The 18,469-nt window shown below is 35.5% G+C and overlaps 1 long non-coding RNA gene across 1 annotated transcript in view; it reads right to left on the bottom strand.

The window, feature by feature from the left end:
- The window catches only part of LOC141484237 (uncharacterized), a 697,804-nt gene extending 688,207 nt beyond the window's left edge, over positions 1-9,597 (bottom strand). Inside the window, exon 1 of the long non-coding RNA XR_012466540.1 lies at positions 9,373-9,597. This is a non-coding gene — a long non-coding RNA (uncharacterized lncRNA). The remainder of the gene's footprint in view (positions 1-9,372) is intronic.
- Between the last annotated feature and the right edge of the window lie 8,872 nt (positions 9,598-18,469).

Below are 18,469 nucleotides of genomic sequence, written 5' to 3'. Positions count from 1 at the left end.
TTTAGGGAATTTGAAATAAAGGGCATGGCAGTTCAAAATGCATGTAAAATTCAAAATCTCAACTTTGGGCCCATTTTTCCGGTACACCCAGTAGAGCTAGAACTTTAGCGCAAAGGAAAAAAATTTTGATGTCAGCTACAAGATATAAAAAATACAGAGGGCCAAAATGCCCATAAACAGTGCCATGTCCTTTCTAGCATGCCTTTTACCCTAATACCCACCTGGTTTGCAAATTCTCGGCCATTGTCGCTCTGCAACACGCAAGGGCTTCAAGTCTGCAAATACTTCTAATAGGTGCTCAGCTACTTATTTTAGCTTTCTTTGTTTTTAGTGCTCTCAACCTGACGTATTTGGTTAGGTGGTCTTGGTAGACAAAAATAAATTTGTAGTCACCATCTGGTCTCGTTTGTGAGTCGATGAGATCGATTTGGCATCGAGAGTTTAAATGATTTGAAACAATTGGTTGACAACAATTCCCTTTTTAGTTTTGTTCCGTTTAAGCTGACAGTTTTCACAAGTTTCAATGAACAATTTTACCATTTCCTGTGTTGAGTTGTGATACTTTTCGTTTAATAATTTTGTTGTTGCTTGACGCCCTCCATGCCCAGTTCTCTGATGGGCAGCTTTAATCGCATCATAACATTCATTTAAATGTGAAATAATCTTTCCAGATCTTCTATGTAGAATTACATGAGATGATTCGATTCTTTGTAAATCATAAGTATTTATCACATGATAATCACTCTTGTTACTACTGTCAGGTCCAGTTTCGCGTATTCTCTTGATACGTTGCAAAAGTTCACTATAATCGCTATCATTCATTAATTTTGAATTTTGCGACTTTTGGTCGTGAACTTCTAATAATAGCTTTTCAAATTGTTGCTGTTGATTCATTTTTAATAACCCGATTCCTATTCTTAAACAAATTTAACGAGACACAACTGTATACCGTCACAAGACACAATACTTGACGAAACATAACCCCACTAAATTACCCAAAGAGAATTGGTTGGTTTACATAATAACCAACTCGCGTTGGTTGGTTTACATACTAACCAACTCGTTGGTTATTTTGTATTACTACCAATATTAGGTTCACACTTTATCCAACTAATATGGATAGTTTACAAACTAGCCAACAATGCTAGCTAATTTGTGTAATTTCCTTGTGGCTCTTAAATTGAAATCAATATGGGAATGATCAAAGAGTACTTATTTATTTATTTTTTGATTTTCATGGGATTATTTTCCAGCAGCTTGACTGCATTAACCTTTCTAGGTTTTTATATATATATAATATATATATATCATATATTATATATATTATATATATATATATATATATATATATATAAATATATATATATATATATATATATATATAAAATATATAATATATATAATATATGATATATATCGATATATATATATATATATATATATATATATATATATATATATATATATATATATATATATATATTTGTGTGTGTGTGTGAAAAAAGTACTCACTTTTTCCACGGGGACCGGTGAGAAAAGTAATCTCATGAAAAGTGACATTTTGTTGAATATTACTGGGGTTTTTTCCCAACACCAAATCGTTATTTTTACACCTCGACACGTGTTTCAATCACCAAGTGATCATCTTCAAGAGGAAGATAAAACTAATAACTACTCAAAACTAAAGCTACTTATACTAAACAGGTACATCATACAGGTAGGTAATCAGTAATACCACCCATACAAGTGTACCACCCTAAATTATTTTACAATTGGCCTTTCTATTATTCACAATATGTCCTTATGTATGTTTAAATGTTACAGCTATATATAGAACAATTTTCAGCTATATAAAATCAGTTTCACAATATTGCCTATCTAAATATATTTACAATGTGTCTTTTTGTAGTTATCAGTAAACCCAACAATATTATTTCAACAAGCTATATAGTATGCTATTTGGTATTGGTCCGTTGTCGTTATTCATAATATTATTATATTTACTTATTTCCACACTCTCATAGGCATCTAGTTGCCTCTTGTTATCAACTTGTCTAACTAATCTTAAAGAACTGAAGTCTATGGAATGGTTTTGTTGCAAAAAATGATGGGCGACTGCTGATTTTTCAGGTCTTCCATATTTTAAGTGTGCTATGTATTCCTTATATCTCACTTTAATAGATCTTTTTGTCTGTCCATAATATTTTGCATCGCAGTCCTTACATTCAATTTCGTAAATTCCAGACTTTTCCGAATTCTCGACTTTGTCTTTTGGACTTCCCAAATGGTTCTGCAGTGTATGACTTGTTTTAAAAACCACCTTCATACCTAGTTCCTTGAAAATCTTTCCAAAGTTCTTCGTATATTGGTGGTATGGAACTGAGATGTATTTATCTTGGTTTTTGTCCTTTCTGAAAGTCGAGATTTCGTTAATTCTTAACCTAAACTTCTTTTTCCTAATTATGTCATCTACAATACCCCTCGGGAAACCGTTAGTGGCTGCTATTTTCTGTATTGTACGTTTTTCTTTTGTGAACCTATCATATGTTAGAGGGAAAGTCAAAAGACGATGCACCAAAAAAATTCAACCCAGCACGTTTGCGCTGTCCACAGTGATGTGAACTGTCAGGAATATACCTGTACGTGCTTGTTTTTTTTCTAAATATATCGTATTCTAACCCTCCATTTTTGCTCCTCATTACCAAAACGTCAAGAAATGGTAGTTGTCCCTTATTTTCTACTTCATACGTGAATTTTATTGATGGACATCTATTATTTAAAAAGGAAACAAAATCTTCGATATTCGATTTTTTGGTATCGAATATCGCGAAAATATCATCCACATACCTTAGCCAAATCCTAGGTAAATACTTTGACTTTTCTTTAGTTTCCATTTCGAATCTGCTCATGAACAGGTCTGCCAGGTAGGGGGACAGGGGATTTCCCATGGCCGTTCCTTCCTGTTGTTCATAAAAGCAACCTTCTACCTGGAAACGATTTTGTTTCATACACAAATTGGTAAGAGAAACGAATTCATCGATTTCGTTGCTGTTGAAATTATTTTTCTCCAGTAGTTCCCTGAGGTATTGCAAGGTCTGTGGAATTGGGACGCTAGGAAATAATGAACTAACATCAGAAGAAACCAAAATCTCACCTTCTTGCAGAACCATGTTTTTCGTATGTTGTATGAACTCTAAAGAGTTTTTTATACTAAAACCTGGTTCCGCAATGGACAAGGTTTCAAATTCCTTAGTGAGCCACTTCGCTATTTGGTAGGTAGGAGCTCCAATAGCTGACACTATGAGGCGCATTGATTTTCCCGGATCCCAGATTCCTCGAAGGGACTAGTTTGAGAAAAGGTCAGGAATCAAATCTCTGATAACAGATAAACGGAAGCATTCAATAAACAACGAGAAAAACCAAAAGAAACATATCAAACGATTAAAAGACAAGAACGTTTTTTACTTGAAAGCCGACAAAGGTAACAAAGTAGTAATTCTGGATAAATCGGACTACTACGAAAGGGTCAATACTCTCATTACCAACGGACCGTATGCGAAATTGTCCAGAAACCCGATACCAAAGATGATTGCAGAAGTAAAAGACGTCCTAAAGAAATGCGACAACATACTTACCCCTCAACTGAAACGGAAGTTACAAGTTTCCAACCCAAAGGTGTCGAAACTATATTGCCTTCCAAAAATCCATAAACCGGGAAAATCAATGCAAAAATCAATGTGTCAGCTATTGGAGCTCCTACCTACCAAATAGCGAAGTGGCTCACTAAGGAATTTGAAACCTTGTCCATCGCGGAACCAGGTTTTAGTATAAAAAACTCTTTAGAGTTCATACAACATACAAAAAACATGGTTCTGCAAGAAGGTGAGATTTTGGTTTCTTTTGATGTTCATTATTTCCTAGCGTCCCAATTCCACAGACCTTGCAATACCTCAGGGAACTACTAGAGAAAAATAATTTCAATAACAACGAAATCGATGAATTCTTTTCTCTTACCAATTTGTGTATGAAACAGAATCGTTTCCAGGTAGAAGGTTGCTTTTATGAACAACAGGAAGGAACGGCCATGGGAAATCCCCTGTCCCCCTACCTGGCAGACCTGTTCATGAGCAGATTCGAAATGGAAACCAAAGAAAAGTCAAAGTATTTTCCTAGGATTTGGCTAAGGTATGTGGATGATATTTTCGCGGTATTCGATACCAAAAAATCGAATATCGAGGACTTTGTTTCCTTTTTAAATAATAGATGTCCATCAATAAAATTCATGTATGAAGTAGAAAATAAGAGACAACTACCATTTCTTGACGTTTTGGTAATGAGGAGCAAAGATGAAGGGTTAGAATACGATATATTTAGAAAAGAAACAAGCACGTACAGGTATATTCCTGACAGTTCACATCACTGTGGACAGCACAAACGTGCTGGGTTGAATTTTTTGGTGCATCGTCTTTTCACTTTTCCTCTAACATATGATAGGTTCACAAAAGGAAAACGTACAATACAGGAAATAGCAGCCACAAACGGTTTCCCGAGGGTTATTGTAGATGACATAATTAGGAAAAAAAAGTTTAGGTTAAGAATGAACGAAATCTCGACTTTCAGAAAGGACAAAAACCAAGATAAATACATCTCAGTTCCATACCACCAATATACGAAGAACTTTGGAAAGATTTTCAAGGAACTAGGTATGAAAGTGGTTTTTAAAACAAGTCATACACTGCAGAACCTTTTGGGAAGTCCAAAAGACAAAGTCGAGAATTCGGAAAAGTCTGGAATTTTCGAAATTGAATGTAAGGACTGCGATGCAAAATATTATGGACAGACAAAAAGATCTATCAAAGTGAGATATAAGGAATACATAGCACACTTGAAATATGGAAGACCTGAAAAATCAGCAGTCGCCCATCATATTTTGCAACAAAACCATTCCATAGACTTCAGTTCTTTAAGATTAGTTAGACAAGTTAATAACAATAGGCAACTAGATGCCTATGAGAGTGTGGAAATAATCAAACATAATAATATTATGAATAACGACACCGGACCAATACCAAATAGCATACTATATAGCTTGTTGGAATAATATTGTTGGGTTTACTGATTACAACAAAAAGACACATTGTAAATATATTTAGATAGCCAATATTGTGAAACTAATTTTATATAGCTGAAAATTGTTCTATATATAGCTGTAACATTCAAACATACATAAGGACATATTGTAAATAATAGAAAGGCCAATTGTAAAATTAATTTAGGGTGGTACACTTGTATGGGTGGTATTACTGATTACCTACCTGTATGATGTACCTGATTAGTATAAGTAGCTTTAGTGTTGAGTAGTTATTAGTTTTATCTTCCTCTTGAAGATGATCACTCGGTGATCGAAACACGTGTCGAGGTGTAGAAATAACGATTTGGTGTTGGGAAAAAACTCCAGTAATATTCATTACTACACCAAAGGTTCCAAACAGTATATCACAAATGACATTTTGTTACCTGTCATCAGAGATAAAATGTCAACCTTTTTTCCCGTCATAGAATAAAAGTATTTATTGAACACATTGAGTAATGAATAATAACTTTATATTAGTTCAGAAAGGTTCAATGGAATACATGAATGAAATTTCATAGTGGTTGAATGAAAAACATTACTATTTTGACCGAAGAACGGACACTTTTCGAAATTAAATTGCTAACAGAATCAATTCTACATTAAAAAAAAGAGATAATATTGTGGAACTAGCTTCGCAATTATTTGACATTTGATACTGACATGACAAAAATTCACTAGCTCAGGTGCTTGAAATGCTGACCATATCCAATATTCCAAGAATATTCTATGGATATTTGCAATTTATACGTTCATTTTATTCATAGAGGAAATATTCCATGAATATCTGGTGCTGTGTGAGTGAGGATCAGATGAATTCAATAATGAAAAATTATATGAAAGGATGGGATGTAGTGTATGCATACCATCAGCATTTACTGTATCGAATAATGAAGTCATCCCGAATGATCAATGATCAACTATGGAGAAGAGAGAGTTCAGTTCTGTACAGATAACCGAATAAAGCGGTATAGCCAGTAAAGTGACGAGTGTTTATTTATTTTTCCCAGTATTTTTCGAGTATTCTACACCTTCAAACAAGTGTATGAATTTCTTTAACTCAACATTCATTCTTTTCAGATTGTGATAAATTAAAATCTCTAGAAAGGCCCCCCCAAAAAAATACATGAAAGTATATTTTTTCAATTTGTCATCGTCACTGAAAAATATGGTCTTCAGGTTCGTATTCTGGGTATCCGCCATTAGGAAGCATGGTGGCTATTTGCAACCGTCAGTCAACCTTTGGAAACCGCCAAAAGATATGCCTGTTTTTGTTCGAAGTAGTTTCACTAGTAATTTTTTTGGACTTTGAAATGTCAACAATCTCATGAAAGCTAAGTATCGAAATTTCCTTTCTTGTGAGTTATTTTACCTGTTGGCTGAATTTATGACACGGTTTACTTACTAATATATTTCCTATTGATTAGATTTTGTTTATTCCGTTTATTCCGTTGTTTCTGCGAAACAACGTTTTATTTATTATATTTTGAATATATATATATATATATATATATATATATATATATATATATATATATATATATATATATATACCGGGTGTCAACGAATCTATTAGACAAGTCATAATTTCTAGACTATTAGGAGAATTGAAATGAGATTTGGTATAGTTGAATGGTATGTGGAGAGGAATGTTTTCACATATTTTTCACTTTCCGGTCACTTCCGGTTTCAGCGAAAATGGCTCCGGTTCTGAATTTTTAAATGGAACACCCTGTATATTGTAACATTTTTGGATTTCTGAGACAATTCTGGATCAGAAACTGACATTTCCGGAAGTTTTTCAGCCTACTTGATTTTTTCAGAGTCACTTTTAAAATTGCATCTAGGTGGCCATGATCGGACGTAAACTAATCTATGGACCTCAGGTGATATCAGAAAATTGCAATAGCGGAGTTTTAGTGACTAGTGTGTTGAATATGAATGAGACAAGTTTACAAAATAACATTTTCGTGTCTAACTATTATTTTTCAAATGGCGACCATTTTTTGACAAGCAATTTCCGAAAAAAGGATTTTTTGACGAATCTAACGTTACTAATTTATTTGCGATTGGATCAACAAATTTAACAAATTTAACTAATAATTTCAGCGATGCACTTAGATTTTTTGCAATATCCTAAGTTCTTGAAAATTCCACTATAGTAAATTTTCAAAGTGCATCCCTCCTTGTTCAAGACACATTTCAGCTCGTTCAATTGTTTCTCTCAACACGTTTTGTAACATTTGAGGCGATATACTTCTAAATGCCTGTTGAATCCTTTCTTCTAAGATTTCGAGAGTGGCTGGGGCTGTTGCATAGTAGACCCTTTCTTTTACATATCCCCAAATGAAGAAATCTAACACAGTCAGATCCGGTGAGCAGGCAGGCCACCGTACTGGACCGTTGGTTGCAATAACTCTATTATTAAAATGCTCTATTAAAAAATCAAGTACGTCTCTGCTATTATGGGGTGGTGCTCCATCTTGCTGGAAGTAAATTTGCCGTAAAACTTCTAAAGGCATATCATTAAGATGATCCTCGATTTCATTTTGAAGAAAACCCAAGTATCTAACCCCTGTTAACTGACCTTGAAACAATATTGGACCAATTATTCTGTTTCCAACGATACCAGCCCAGACATTGACGCCAAACCTTTCTTGAAAATTGCCCTCTCTCATTGCATGTTGATTTTGTTGGGCCCAGTACCGACAATTCTGCTTATTAAACATGCCATTATTTGTAAACCGTGATTCGTCGGAAAATAGAATGAAGTTGATAAAATTTGGGTTAACTCTATGATTTTGAAGCAACCAATCACAAAATACTACTCTTCTATTGCCGTCGTCAGCATACAAATGTTGATGTAACTGATATTTAAATGCTCGATATCCGTGCTTTTTCAGTATTTTTCTTGCTGATTCGTGACTTATCTGCATTTCTCTACTAATTTCTCTTAAAGAAACCGTTTTGTCAACTTCTACCATAGCAAGAACGTTAATCTCAGTCTCCTCATTTATGACAAACCTCTGTTCTGCGTCTCGATTTCCCTCTTGCCTAAAACGACTCTCAACATAGGGAAAATACTGATGAGATGGGTGTTGCCGATTGGGATATCTCTGAGCATACAACTCAGCAGCTTTCCTTGAATTTCTGTGGCATTCTCCAAACAATAACAACATATCCACTTTTTCACTTTGAGTATACATTATTTCGACGAAAAATTAAACTAAAATTAACGAAAATCAAGAGAAACTTCTACTTTCTGCTCATAAAGCTTATGTCACTGTCATAACCTAGGTGAGCGTTTTGTTCTCCAAAGTGGAATTGATGGAAATAACCGCAAAATATTATGCATCATTCCTATCCATGGCACCCTTGACAAAAGTAAATGAATTTGTATCGAGTATTTTCCTCAGTAATATTTAATTTATATTCTTATTTGTAATCCAATCGCAAATAAATTAGTATCGTTAGATTTGTCAAAAAATCCTTTTTTCGGAAAGTGCTTGTCAAAAAATGGTCGCCATTTGAAAAATAATAGTTAGACACGAAAATGTTATTTTGTAAAGTTGTCTCATTCATATTCAACACACTAGTCACTAAAACTCCGCTATTGCAATTTTCTGATATCACCTGAGGTCCATAGATTAGTTTACGACCGATCATGGCCACCTAGATGCAATTTTAAAAGTGACTCTGAAAAAATCAAGTAGGCTGAAAAACTTCCGGAAATGTCAGTTTCTGATCCAGAATTGTCTCAGAAATCCAAAAATGTTACAATATACAGGGTGTTCCATTTAAAAATTCAGAACCGGAGCCATTTCCGCTGAAACCGGAAGTGACCGGAAAGTGAAAAATATGTGAAAACTCTCCTCTCCACATACCATTTATCTGTACCAAATCTCGTTTTGATACACCTAATAGTCTAGAAGTTATGACTTGTCTAATAGATTCGTTGACACCCGGTATATATATATATATATATATATATATATATATATATATATATATATATATATATATATATATATATGTGTATATAGAATAGTAGTTTCACTAGTAATTTTTTTGGACTTTGAAATGTCAACAATCTCATGAAAGCTAAGTATCTAAATATATATATATATATATATATATATATATATATATATATATATATATATATATATATATATATATATATATATATATATATATATAAATATATATATATATATATATACAAAGAAGTAGTGTAATACCTTTTGAACTGGAGTGTAAGTATTCCACAATTACGAAAAACAGCACGAAAACAGAATTTTATTCACATCAAGAAACTTTCCAATAACAAACCTACGGTTTCACAACGATACCGCAAAAATTCACAATTTTTCGAAATCTGAAACCGCTTACATAAAAATCTCACGCACTTTCGCGTACTTTCACAGCGAAAATAATTGCGAACCGCCGGCTTCGAGGTAACCTAACCGCCGCACGATGAAATACTGGATCCGGGAACGACGCTGTGCGCCGCAACGCCGCGCCGACTCGCGCCGCCGCCTTCGCAGATCATACTTTGGACTTTTGGTTAAGAAAAAGTCGTAAGAATTATCTGAAATTCGTTCAGGAGAAAATGGATTGTTTCGATAATTTGAGTTTCGTCTGAAGGTATTTCGTTTCTCGATTCCGGACGTTTTTTTATCTCTATGAGAAATGAACATCCACTAGGCGATTTTTATGTTTTAGTCAATTCTCGAGATTGAGGAATAACAAAAAAGCCAAACCAGGATGACACTTCATGAAGGGTTGGTCTCGTAAAATGAACTGTAATCACATCAGTGAAAATAATCGTTTGAAATCTTCCTCGAAAACCTTTTTGTATATTCAATTTTTCTATCTAGAACATATATGCAGGGTCTCTCAGTGAAAATCAATAAAATTTGCACATTTGCATACCCTAAATTTCATATAAAATATCAAACAAATTTCATATACTTTTCATATGTTCACCGTGTTCTTTCACCAAATTATTACTCAACATGTTAATCCAGTAGTTTATTAATTTATAATTATTTCAAGTGGGTAGTAAAACATAATTATCATTGTTCAATTCCTCCTCAATTGACATAGCAATTTATTAACATAGATTATTTCAACCGATCACTGATTATCGATTGGTCAATAGACTTTTGAAACAACTACCAAATAAATCCCTGAGATAATCACAAATCTCGAAAAAATTTGGTTTTTCGTGATTTTCAGGAAAACGGTAAGTTTTATCATAAAAAAACTTCAAATAAAAATTGTAGATCATGAAATTTTCTACAAAAAATGTGTTGATACTTTTTTCTTAGAGCCACCGTTTCTGAGATACGACGAGTCAAAATGTTGTGAAAGTCATTATATCCATAAGTATGCCACGTATATACATCTCTGAAGTTGTATTTTAAGTATGATGGCCTCGGGATGCGTAAAACACAGAAGTCTGCCATTTACGATTGTTTCCAACAGATCGATATTGAAATTAACAATACTAATACGACATATATCATTGACGGTGGATACTAACTACATCGTGTTGTGTGGGATAGTGAAGAAACATTCAGCATTATTTTAGATAAATACGTTCAGTATGTACGTAGACATTTTGGTGCCAGAATTACGGTCGTATTTGATGGCTATGATGATTGCACGAGAAATATTAAAGCTGCAGAACAACGTCGTCGAACTTTAGCAACATCTTCATCTTCCGATATTCTTTGATGAACTTATGACAGTTCCTACCAGTCAACAGAAATTTCTTGCAAATACTCACAACAAATCTCGGTTCATTTCAATGTTGAAGGATAAGTTTATTGCCAAAAATATATTGGTTAAACAGGCTAATAACGATGCCGACGTACTGATTTTTGAAACAGCTATAGAGCAATTCAATTTGACAAATACAACTATTGTTGTTGGTGAATATGTAGACTTACTCGTAATTCTTACTGCTCGAATTCCACCTGAAAAAACTATTTTTTTCCTAAAGCCAGGAAAAGCTCAAAGTCAAACCGAAATATATTCGTCAAAAAGTGTATCTACTTTTGCAAAGAGTCAAATCATGTACTATTTTCACACGCAATAACTGGCTGTGATACGACGTCTGCATTTTACATGAGCAACAGTCTTCGAAATGTTTGAAAAACAAGATTCAGTTCAAAATGCTGAAGTTTTCAAAAAAAGTATTTCGACTCAACAAGAAATTATCACCAACGGGATTCAATTTCTTCTTTCTATGCTCCAAAAAAAACTTATCGATGCAGCGCTAAATGTGGTTGTGAAAAAGTTGGACTGTTGTGTTCTCTGGCATGTACACATTGTCAAGGCCAGTCATGTTCTAATGCTGAATCACCAATAGTGGAGGATTCATTTGATACCAACGAGAAAACATGCGATACATCACTCTTGACGCAGTTTACCTACACCCAGGATAAACATCAAGAAGAAGAAGAAGAAGAAGACCAAGAAGAACCACAAGAATAAGAATTTGAAGGTTATGACTCAGATGAATACATTTTTACATTTTTTCAATTCAAATCGCTTTTATAATTTCCAACCCTTCCTAATATATTTTATTATGCAAGTTTTCAATTTGACAGAATCACAACAGACATGTGGAGTAGGCCTACTGGGGAAACCACGTTAAAAAACGCGCTAAGTACACTACCTCATAGGTGGCGTGGAAACGTATGCATATAATGACGATTACAACTTTTACAACTTTATGACTAGTCGTATCTCAGAAACGGTGGCTCTGAGAAAAAAAATCATAATTTTTTTGTAGAGAATTTTATGATCTACAATTTTTATCTGAGATTATTTTATGTTAAAACTTACCGTTTTCCTGAAAATCGCGAAAAAATAATTTTTCTCGAGATTTTTGACCTTTGACCTCGAATAATTTTTTTTCCAGGCATCGCAATCATTCGGAATTTCAAAATCTTTTCTTCAACTATGTTTTGAACAATTACACGCGTTTGCAGCTTGTAAATATATGTACCTTACAATGTCTAGAATGACCCGATTAATAAATTCACCATTACATATTCGCCACGTCACTTCTGTGTGTATTGAGCCATTTGTTATTAAGAAATTTGCAACCACGGGGCTAGTGATGCACTGTTTGGAACCTGTGATTTAGTAATGAATATTACTGAAGAAGATTAAAGTTTCATCTTCCTTTCGCTCTCATCTATCCCTCTTTCCTCTTTCTGCTTCACCGAAACAGGCTCTTCTATTTCCGATTTGCTGGTTTTTCCTCGCTGTGTGTTTCTATTATGCTCGACAATGCGAACTTTCAATGGCCTATTAGTTTCACCGATATAGGATTTGCAGCAATCTCAGGAAATCCGGTAAATGCAATTCTTGATATTGCAGTCCGCGTTTGGTGACCTGATGTTCGTGAGGCTGCTACGGATAGTGCTGATGTTGTACTTGGACCCGATGGGTTATCTTTTCCAACAATTATCTGCTGTAGGGAAGGAAGAATACTAGTTGTGATTGTCTCTCTTCTTTGTGAGGCTACTTCTATCTCATAGTCATATCTCTTCCACCACCATTTTAGAGTAACCATTACGTTGAAAATCTTTTTTAGTGATACCTCGAGACCTTCCTTCGTATTGCAGAGCCCGAAAGAACGATTCACTGGAGTCTCGATGATTTCCTTTTGATAGATTGGTGGTAGTTGGATTCGTGATTCAAATACTGTCTCGTGTGAGTGGGTTTTCAGTGTACAGATGTTTCCCACTAAGTGTTGGTTCTCTTCACCAATACGTCTAAGAATAGCAATTCGTTGTGGACTTCCTTCTTCATTGTAAAGGTAACGGAAGGTTTCACGCTGTTGATGTGCTTCATTCTGTTTTGTATTTTCATGGTTCCATACTATTGAGGTGTCGTCAATGTATCTCAACCAGACTTGGGGCTTCTCGTGGGCTTATTCAATGGCCAGAGTTCAAACCACTCCATATATGTTGGCTTCAACTGGTGGAAGTGTCGATCTCATTGACGCTCATTTCTGGTATTCAGTTGGAAATAGCAGTTCCATACAGTTCCGTACATATTTGCTACTGCTATTGTAGTAAGTCCATTATTACTTCTATAGGTAAGTTTGTTCTATCTTCCAAGTTCTCGTCTTCGGATAGCTTTCTCTATATGAGTTGAGGAAACAATGCCCAAATAAAGACCGCCTTCACAAGGCAGTCAGCAGCCTCATTGCCTGACAGGCCAGTGTGTCCAGGAATCCAGACCAGAGAAAACTTTAAGTCTTTCTGTAAGGAAGAGTCATTTTGGGCAATTTGCTACCAATTTAGACTATGCTCAGTAGCAGCCAAGAGCTTCCAACGCCGCTTGACTATCTGATAATATTTGTATTGACTTGTGTGTGGGGTTGTATTCTACCAATCTCTCCGCACACAATTCAATAGCGTATATTTCCGCTTGAAATATAGTCGCATAGGTCCCTGGGCAGGTTGATATCTCTGTCCTGGGTCTGCTACGGTTTTTTTTGGCTTAGAAGGATTCTTTCTATATTTTATAAGTGTATCAGTCTTCACTCTGAACGGAGAAACTGTATCAAAATTGTATAGTGCTCTACCGAAAGCCAGTATATGAGGTAGGGTAGAACACTGGTTAGCCAAGTGGATACGAATGGTCGTGTTTCCTAAATAGTTCAAAATACAATCTAATTACTTGGAAAGAGAGAGAACGTCTTTATTACGTAACTATACAAACCTACAATACCTAGCCTTGTACGCACTAGGGGTTGAAACAAGTCTAATTTATTCATACAAACAAGTTAGATTAAAAATAACTGAAAATAATTAGGCTAGTTGCGAAATTGGCTATCAGAAGAAAAAGGCAATAAAATCAAAGGAAATAATGTTAGTACCCTTTCAATTCATCAGCTCCACCCCCTTTGGCTACAATCTGGATGGTTGAAACTGCACAACTTCAAGGAATTAGCAGGAACCGTCAACCGTCAAGGAAGATTTTTTGTCTACACCGATGTATTCACGGAACTACGTAATTAACAATAAAGGTATTAACAACTAAACAATCGATAGTTGTTAAAAATGGAACACGCCAATTCAATCTTCAAATGGTGGGTAATAGCAATGAAAAATAATCCAAAACTCGTATCTTTCACTCACAATACATAAACACACTGTGCTCCTGCCTGAAATCTTTCACTTCTTATTCAAATTTCACATTGTTGGAAATGTTCTATGCCCCTGTTCACGAATCAAAACAAATAATACCATTGGTTGGTCTTCTCTGTCCCAGTCATGAGAACATTACACCTAATTGTCGGAAGCGATGTTTGGAGTTGACGAGGTTGACGAGAAATTTTCGAGTAATAACCTGGATCAGAGCCAGAAGGTGTTTTCGATCCATCTGTGAACCAACAACTATATAATCTTTGATATTTCTTTTTCCGGAGAATCCAATCATCTCTACTCGTACTGTATAAGGCAATTCTTAGTTTAAGTTGGAAGCATAATGTCAGAAGTCATTTCCAGAATGCTGTGACTTCATTAGGGATGGTCGGTCTCCAGTCCACCTGCACTCCTCTATTTTTCGTCATTATCCAGTCCACCAATCAGAAGCCACCAACTGTAGCGTTGGGGGCGTCGTTACGTATTCTCGTATCTCTGTTCGAGCGCGTTTGTAATATCAGTGCGTGGCTCGAGAATCGGGTCAGCGGCGGCGGCGTTGTTGGTTGTAAGGGCGTATTAACGCGTTGTCGGTGTGAAGAAACATCAAGCTTGAGAATGTACAGGGTGAGCAGCGTTAAAAAACATGGCTGCTATGCAGGGTGTGTGCAGCGTTAAAGAAAAAAAACATGGTTGCTAGCTTAAAAGAAAAAACTTGCCTGTCAAGTGACAAAAAAACATGACTGCCATGGGGCTGAACAGGGTGTGTAGCGTTGAAGGAAAAATATATGACCTCCAACGTGTCAAGGTGGTATACAAGGTGTGCAGCGTTGACGAAAAAAACATCTCGAAGTAACAGAGCTATAGGAGTTCTGGCTCAAAATCCCATGTATTTTCTTATGGAGCTTAATTCTGGACCTTTTTGGACCTCCGATGGAACCTTGTGGAACACCCAACTCGAGGTAGGCGTGACGTAGTTGTCTGTACTCCTCCACTTTTCGTCATTACCCAGTCGACCAATCAGAAGCTACCGCGCATACAGCGGGAAATTCAAACCAGTAGATGAACAAGGCGGGTTCTGGCTCAAAACCCTATGTATTTTCTTATGGAGCAAAACTTTTTGCAATTTTTGGTTCAAACAGGAGTGGGGGAACCGTGTGACGTCATCGACTCAGGCCCTCTTGCGACTCTTCCTCACCCCTCGACCCCTTGTCACGTTCCAGTCACATGATTTTAATTAAAAAAAGTTTATAGTTATGAGATTCGAACCTGGATCGTCCGCGCCGTAGACATTGTCCTTAGCCTCTACACCATCGTAAGATATTGAAGTTAACTGCGAATGTTGGGTATTTATAGCGTTAGTTTTGTCGGGACCGAAATTGACTCATTCATTATACTTGACAGCATTTTTATTTTGATTTCCGTAGAATGTAATCGTCATTATCATATTGAAGATAGGAAAATATACTTAGATTTGGGAAATAATTAATATTTCATGTAAAGATGTGTGTGTGTGTAAGAGCAAGAGACGCGTGTGACGTAATCGATGCAAAGAGAGATGGAGATCGAGGTTTATGGAGTAATGTAGCGTTGCCGGTTTGAAAATTAAGTTATAGAACACACAGAGTCATCTATGAGTCACTAGCTGAACTATCTATTGGTTGAAGAAGGACACTGTAAACACTAGACTCATAAGAATGCATCTGTCAAATGTCAATACATGCCAGCATGGCAGGTTCGGCGTTGCCAGTTGTACAATAAATCATTGTTTATGGGGCAATGTACCGTTCCCGGTTTTGGAATTAATCGTAAACGACTCGATGAAAATTGGAAGCGCGAAAGTGATATATTAATAATAATGAATCAGATTTAAGAAAAAACATTACAGATTAATGAGGCTGTATCGTTTCAAAGTGTGATCCCTCAATGTTACAAGATATCTCAAAATACATCATTGAAAACAAACATATCGTGGAAATGTACAGGGTGCGTCAAAATACATCATTTAAGAAAAAACATAACAGTTCCACGAGGCTGTAAGTTTTCAACGTGCGATCCCTCAATGTGTACAAGTTATCTCAAAATACATCATTGAAAAACAAATATGACGTCGAAGTGTACAGGGTGCGTCAAAATATATCATTTAAGGAATAAAACATGTTGGTTTAAAATATGATATTAATGTGTATACAGGGCGTTTCAAAATACATCATTTAAAGAAAAAACATGTCGATTCAACAGAAATCTAGCGTTCCAACATGTCGGAAGTCTCGTATCTTTGTTAACAAAGTTAGCATCATCAGGAGAAGAAGGAGATGGCACCAAAGGTGTCGAGGAGTTATGTATTGTGGAGTTAACATTCGGAAATGAGAAAAGCGACCGTTTTACAAACGTTTCGATTGTTTTGCATGCCACCGTTTTGCGTGCGGTCGTTTTGAATGCGTTTTCGACCGTTTCCGTTCGTTTTAGATCGTCTGCGTGCGTTTTCAATCGTTTTCCGTGCGTTTTTGACCGTTTTCCGTGCGTTTATTCGTTATCGTCTCATCGTTATTGTCGTAACGGTTTTTCGTGTTTCAATATGACAGTCATTTATCATTTAACGCGTTCCGCTAACCAAGTAAGCATCATCAGGAAATGACTAAAGACCATGCTTTATCGTATGAAGGTTTATTTTGCGAAATTTCAGACTCTTGAACGGAACCTTGTGGAACACTCAACCTAAATTCTGTTACAGAGTAGTGTCGGCCAGCTCATCAGAATGAAGAAATCAAATATCGCTCGATTGATTGTGCTAGATGAAATTGAACTGGAGAATGTGGGTCGAATAATAATAATAATAGTGATAAAACATTGAAACCTTGAAAGTGACGTAGTCAGCGTGGGAGGTGGTTTCGTGTGTGATAATTAGTGGATTATTACAAGAAATAATAGCACAACTGTCAGATCTAAGTTGTATATTCGCTAATAATGATCGGTTCGTTGCGTACAGCACGTCGAATGAAAAGATAAGAAATGCAGAATTCATCGACGAAGAAAAATCGAAGATGGCGCAAAATGTCATGAAGGCACTAAGCCAAATCTTTGTTAATGATAGTTGAATCTCAACGTGCAGTACATCAAATGGAAGGGAAACGAATACAGAGTGTACCGACAGAGAAAAAACAAAGATGGCGTAACGAATATAATATCCAACGCCTAATGTGAAATAGCATAGGAAGAATTGCAAATTCAACAAAAATCAGTGAACAAACTTGGAATTGAAAAATGTTGGGTTATCAACAACTATAAGTTTATTCCAATTGCAGAAGCTTGATTCAAAATGCAGAATTTATTGACAAAGAAAATGAAAAAATCATCGTATACTGAAACATAGGATATATTTGGATTTCTTAGGGTGAGAAGGTTTCGAATCCATCAAAAAACGACCACTTCCGGTTTCCACTTCCGGTCGTCCGATTTCGATGATTTCGACATCAATGGATTCGTTTACATGCCATGAAACATAATTAATCATTTTTCGAAGTCAAAAGGACCGTATAACCTATTTTCATTATACTAGCAGCAACAGACCGATGTGGGTACTCATTTCAAATGATTTCATTTGTAGATTATGAAAAATATAATATACAGCGTCTAATATGAAATAGCATAGGAAAAATTGCACATTCAAAGAAAATCATTGAACATACTTGGAATTTAAAGTTGTTGGGTTATGAACAACTACGAGTGTAATCCTGTTGCAGAAGTTTGATTCAAAACTCGGAATTTATTGTCAAAAAATGAAAAAATCATCGTATACTGAAACACATGGTATTTTTGGATTCCTTAGGGTGAGAAGGTTTCAAATCCGTCAAAAACAGGTCACTTCCGGTTTTCACTTCCGGTCGTCCGATTCCAATGATTTTGACATCAATGGATTCGTTTAGATGTCAAAATGCATAGTTAATCATTTTACGAAGCCAAAAGGACCTCATAACCTATTTTCGCTATACTAGTCGCAACAGGTCGATGTGGGTACTCATTTCAAATTATTTAATCTGTAGACTATAAAAAATATAATATCGAGCATCTAATGTGGAATAACAAGGGGAGAATTGCAAATACAAAAAAAAAACATTGAAAAAACTGAAATTCAATGTTGTTAGGTTACCAACAACTATAAGTG

This window comes from Leptinotarsa decemlineata, unplaced genomic scaffold (genome assembly GCF_025532065.1).
Source record: "Leptinotarsa decemlineata unplaced genomic scaffold, Ldec_3_MD MMD2_tig00005009_RagTag_RagTag, whole genome shotgun sequence".
Lineage (NCBI taxonomy): Eukaryota > Metazoa > Arthropoda > Insecta > Coleoptera > Chrysomelidae > Leptinotarsa > Leptinotarsa decemlineata.
Note: the sequence above shows the minus strand (reverse complement) of the source record. Positions and strands in the feature narration are given on the sequence as shown.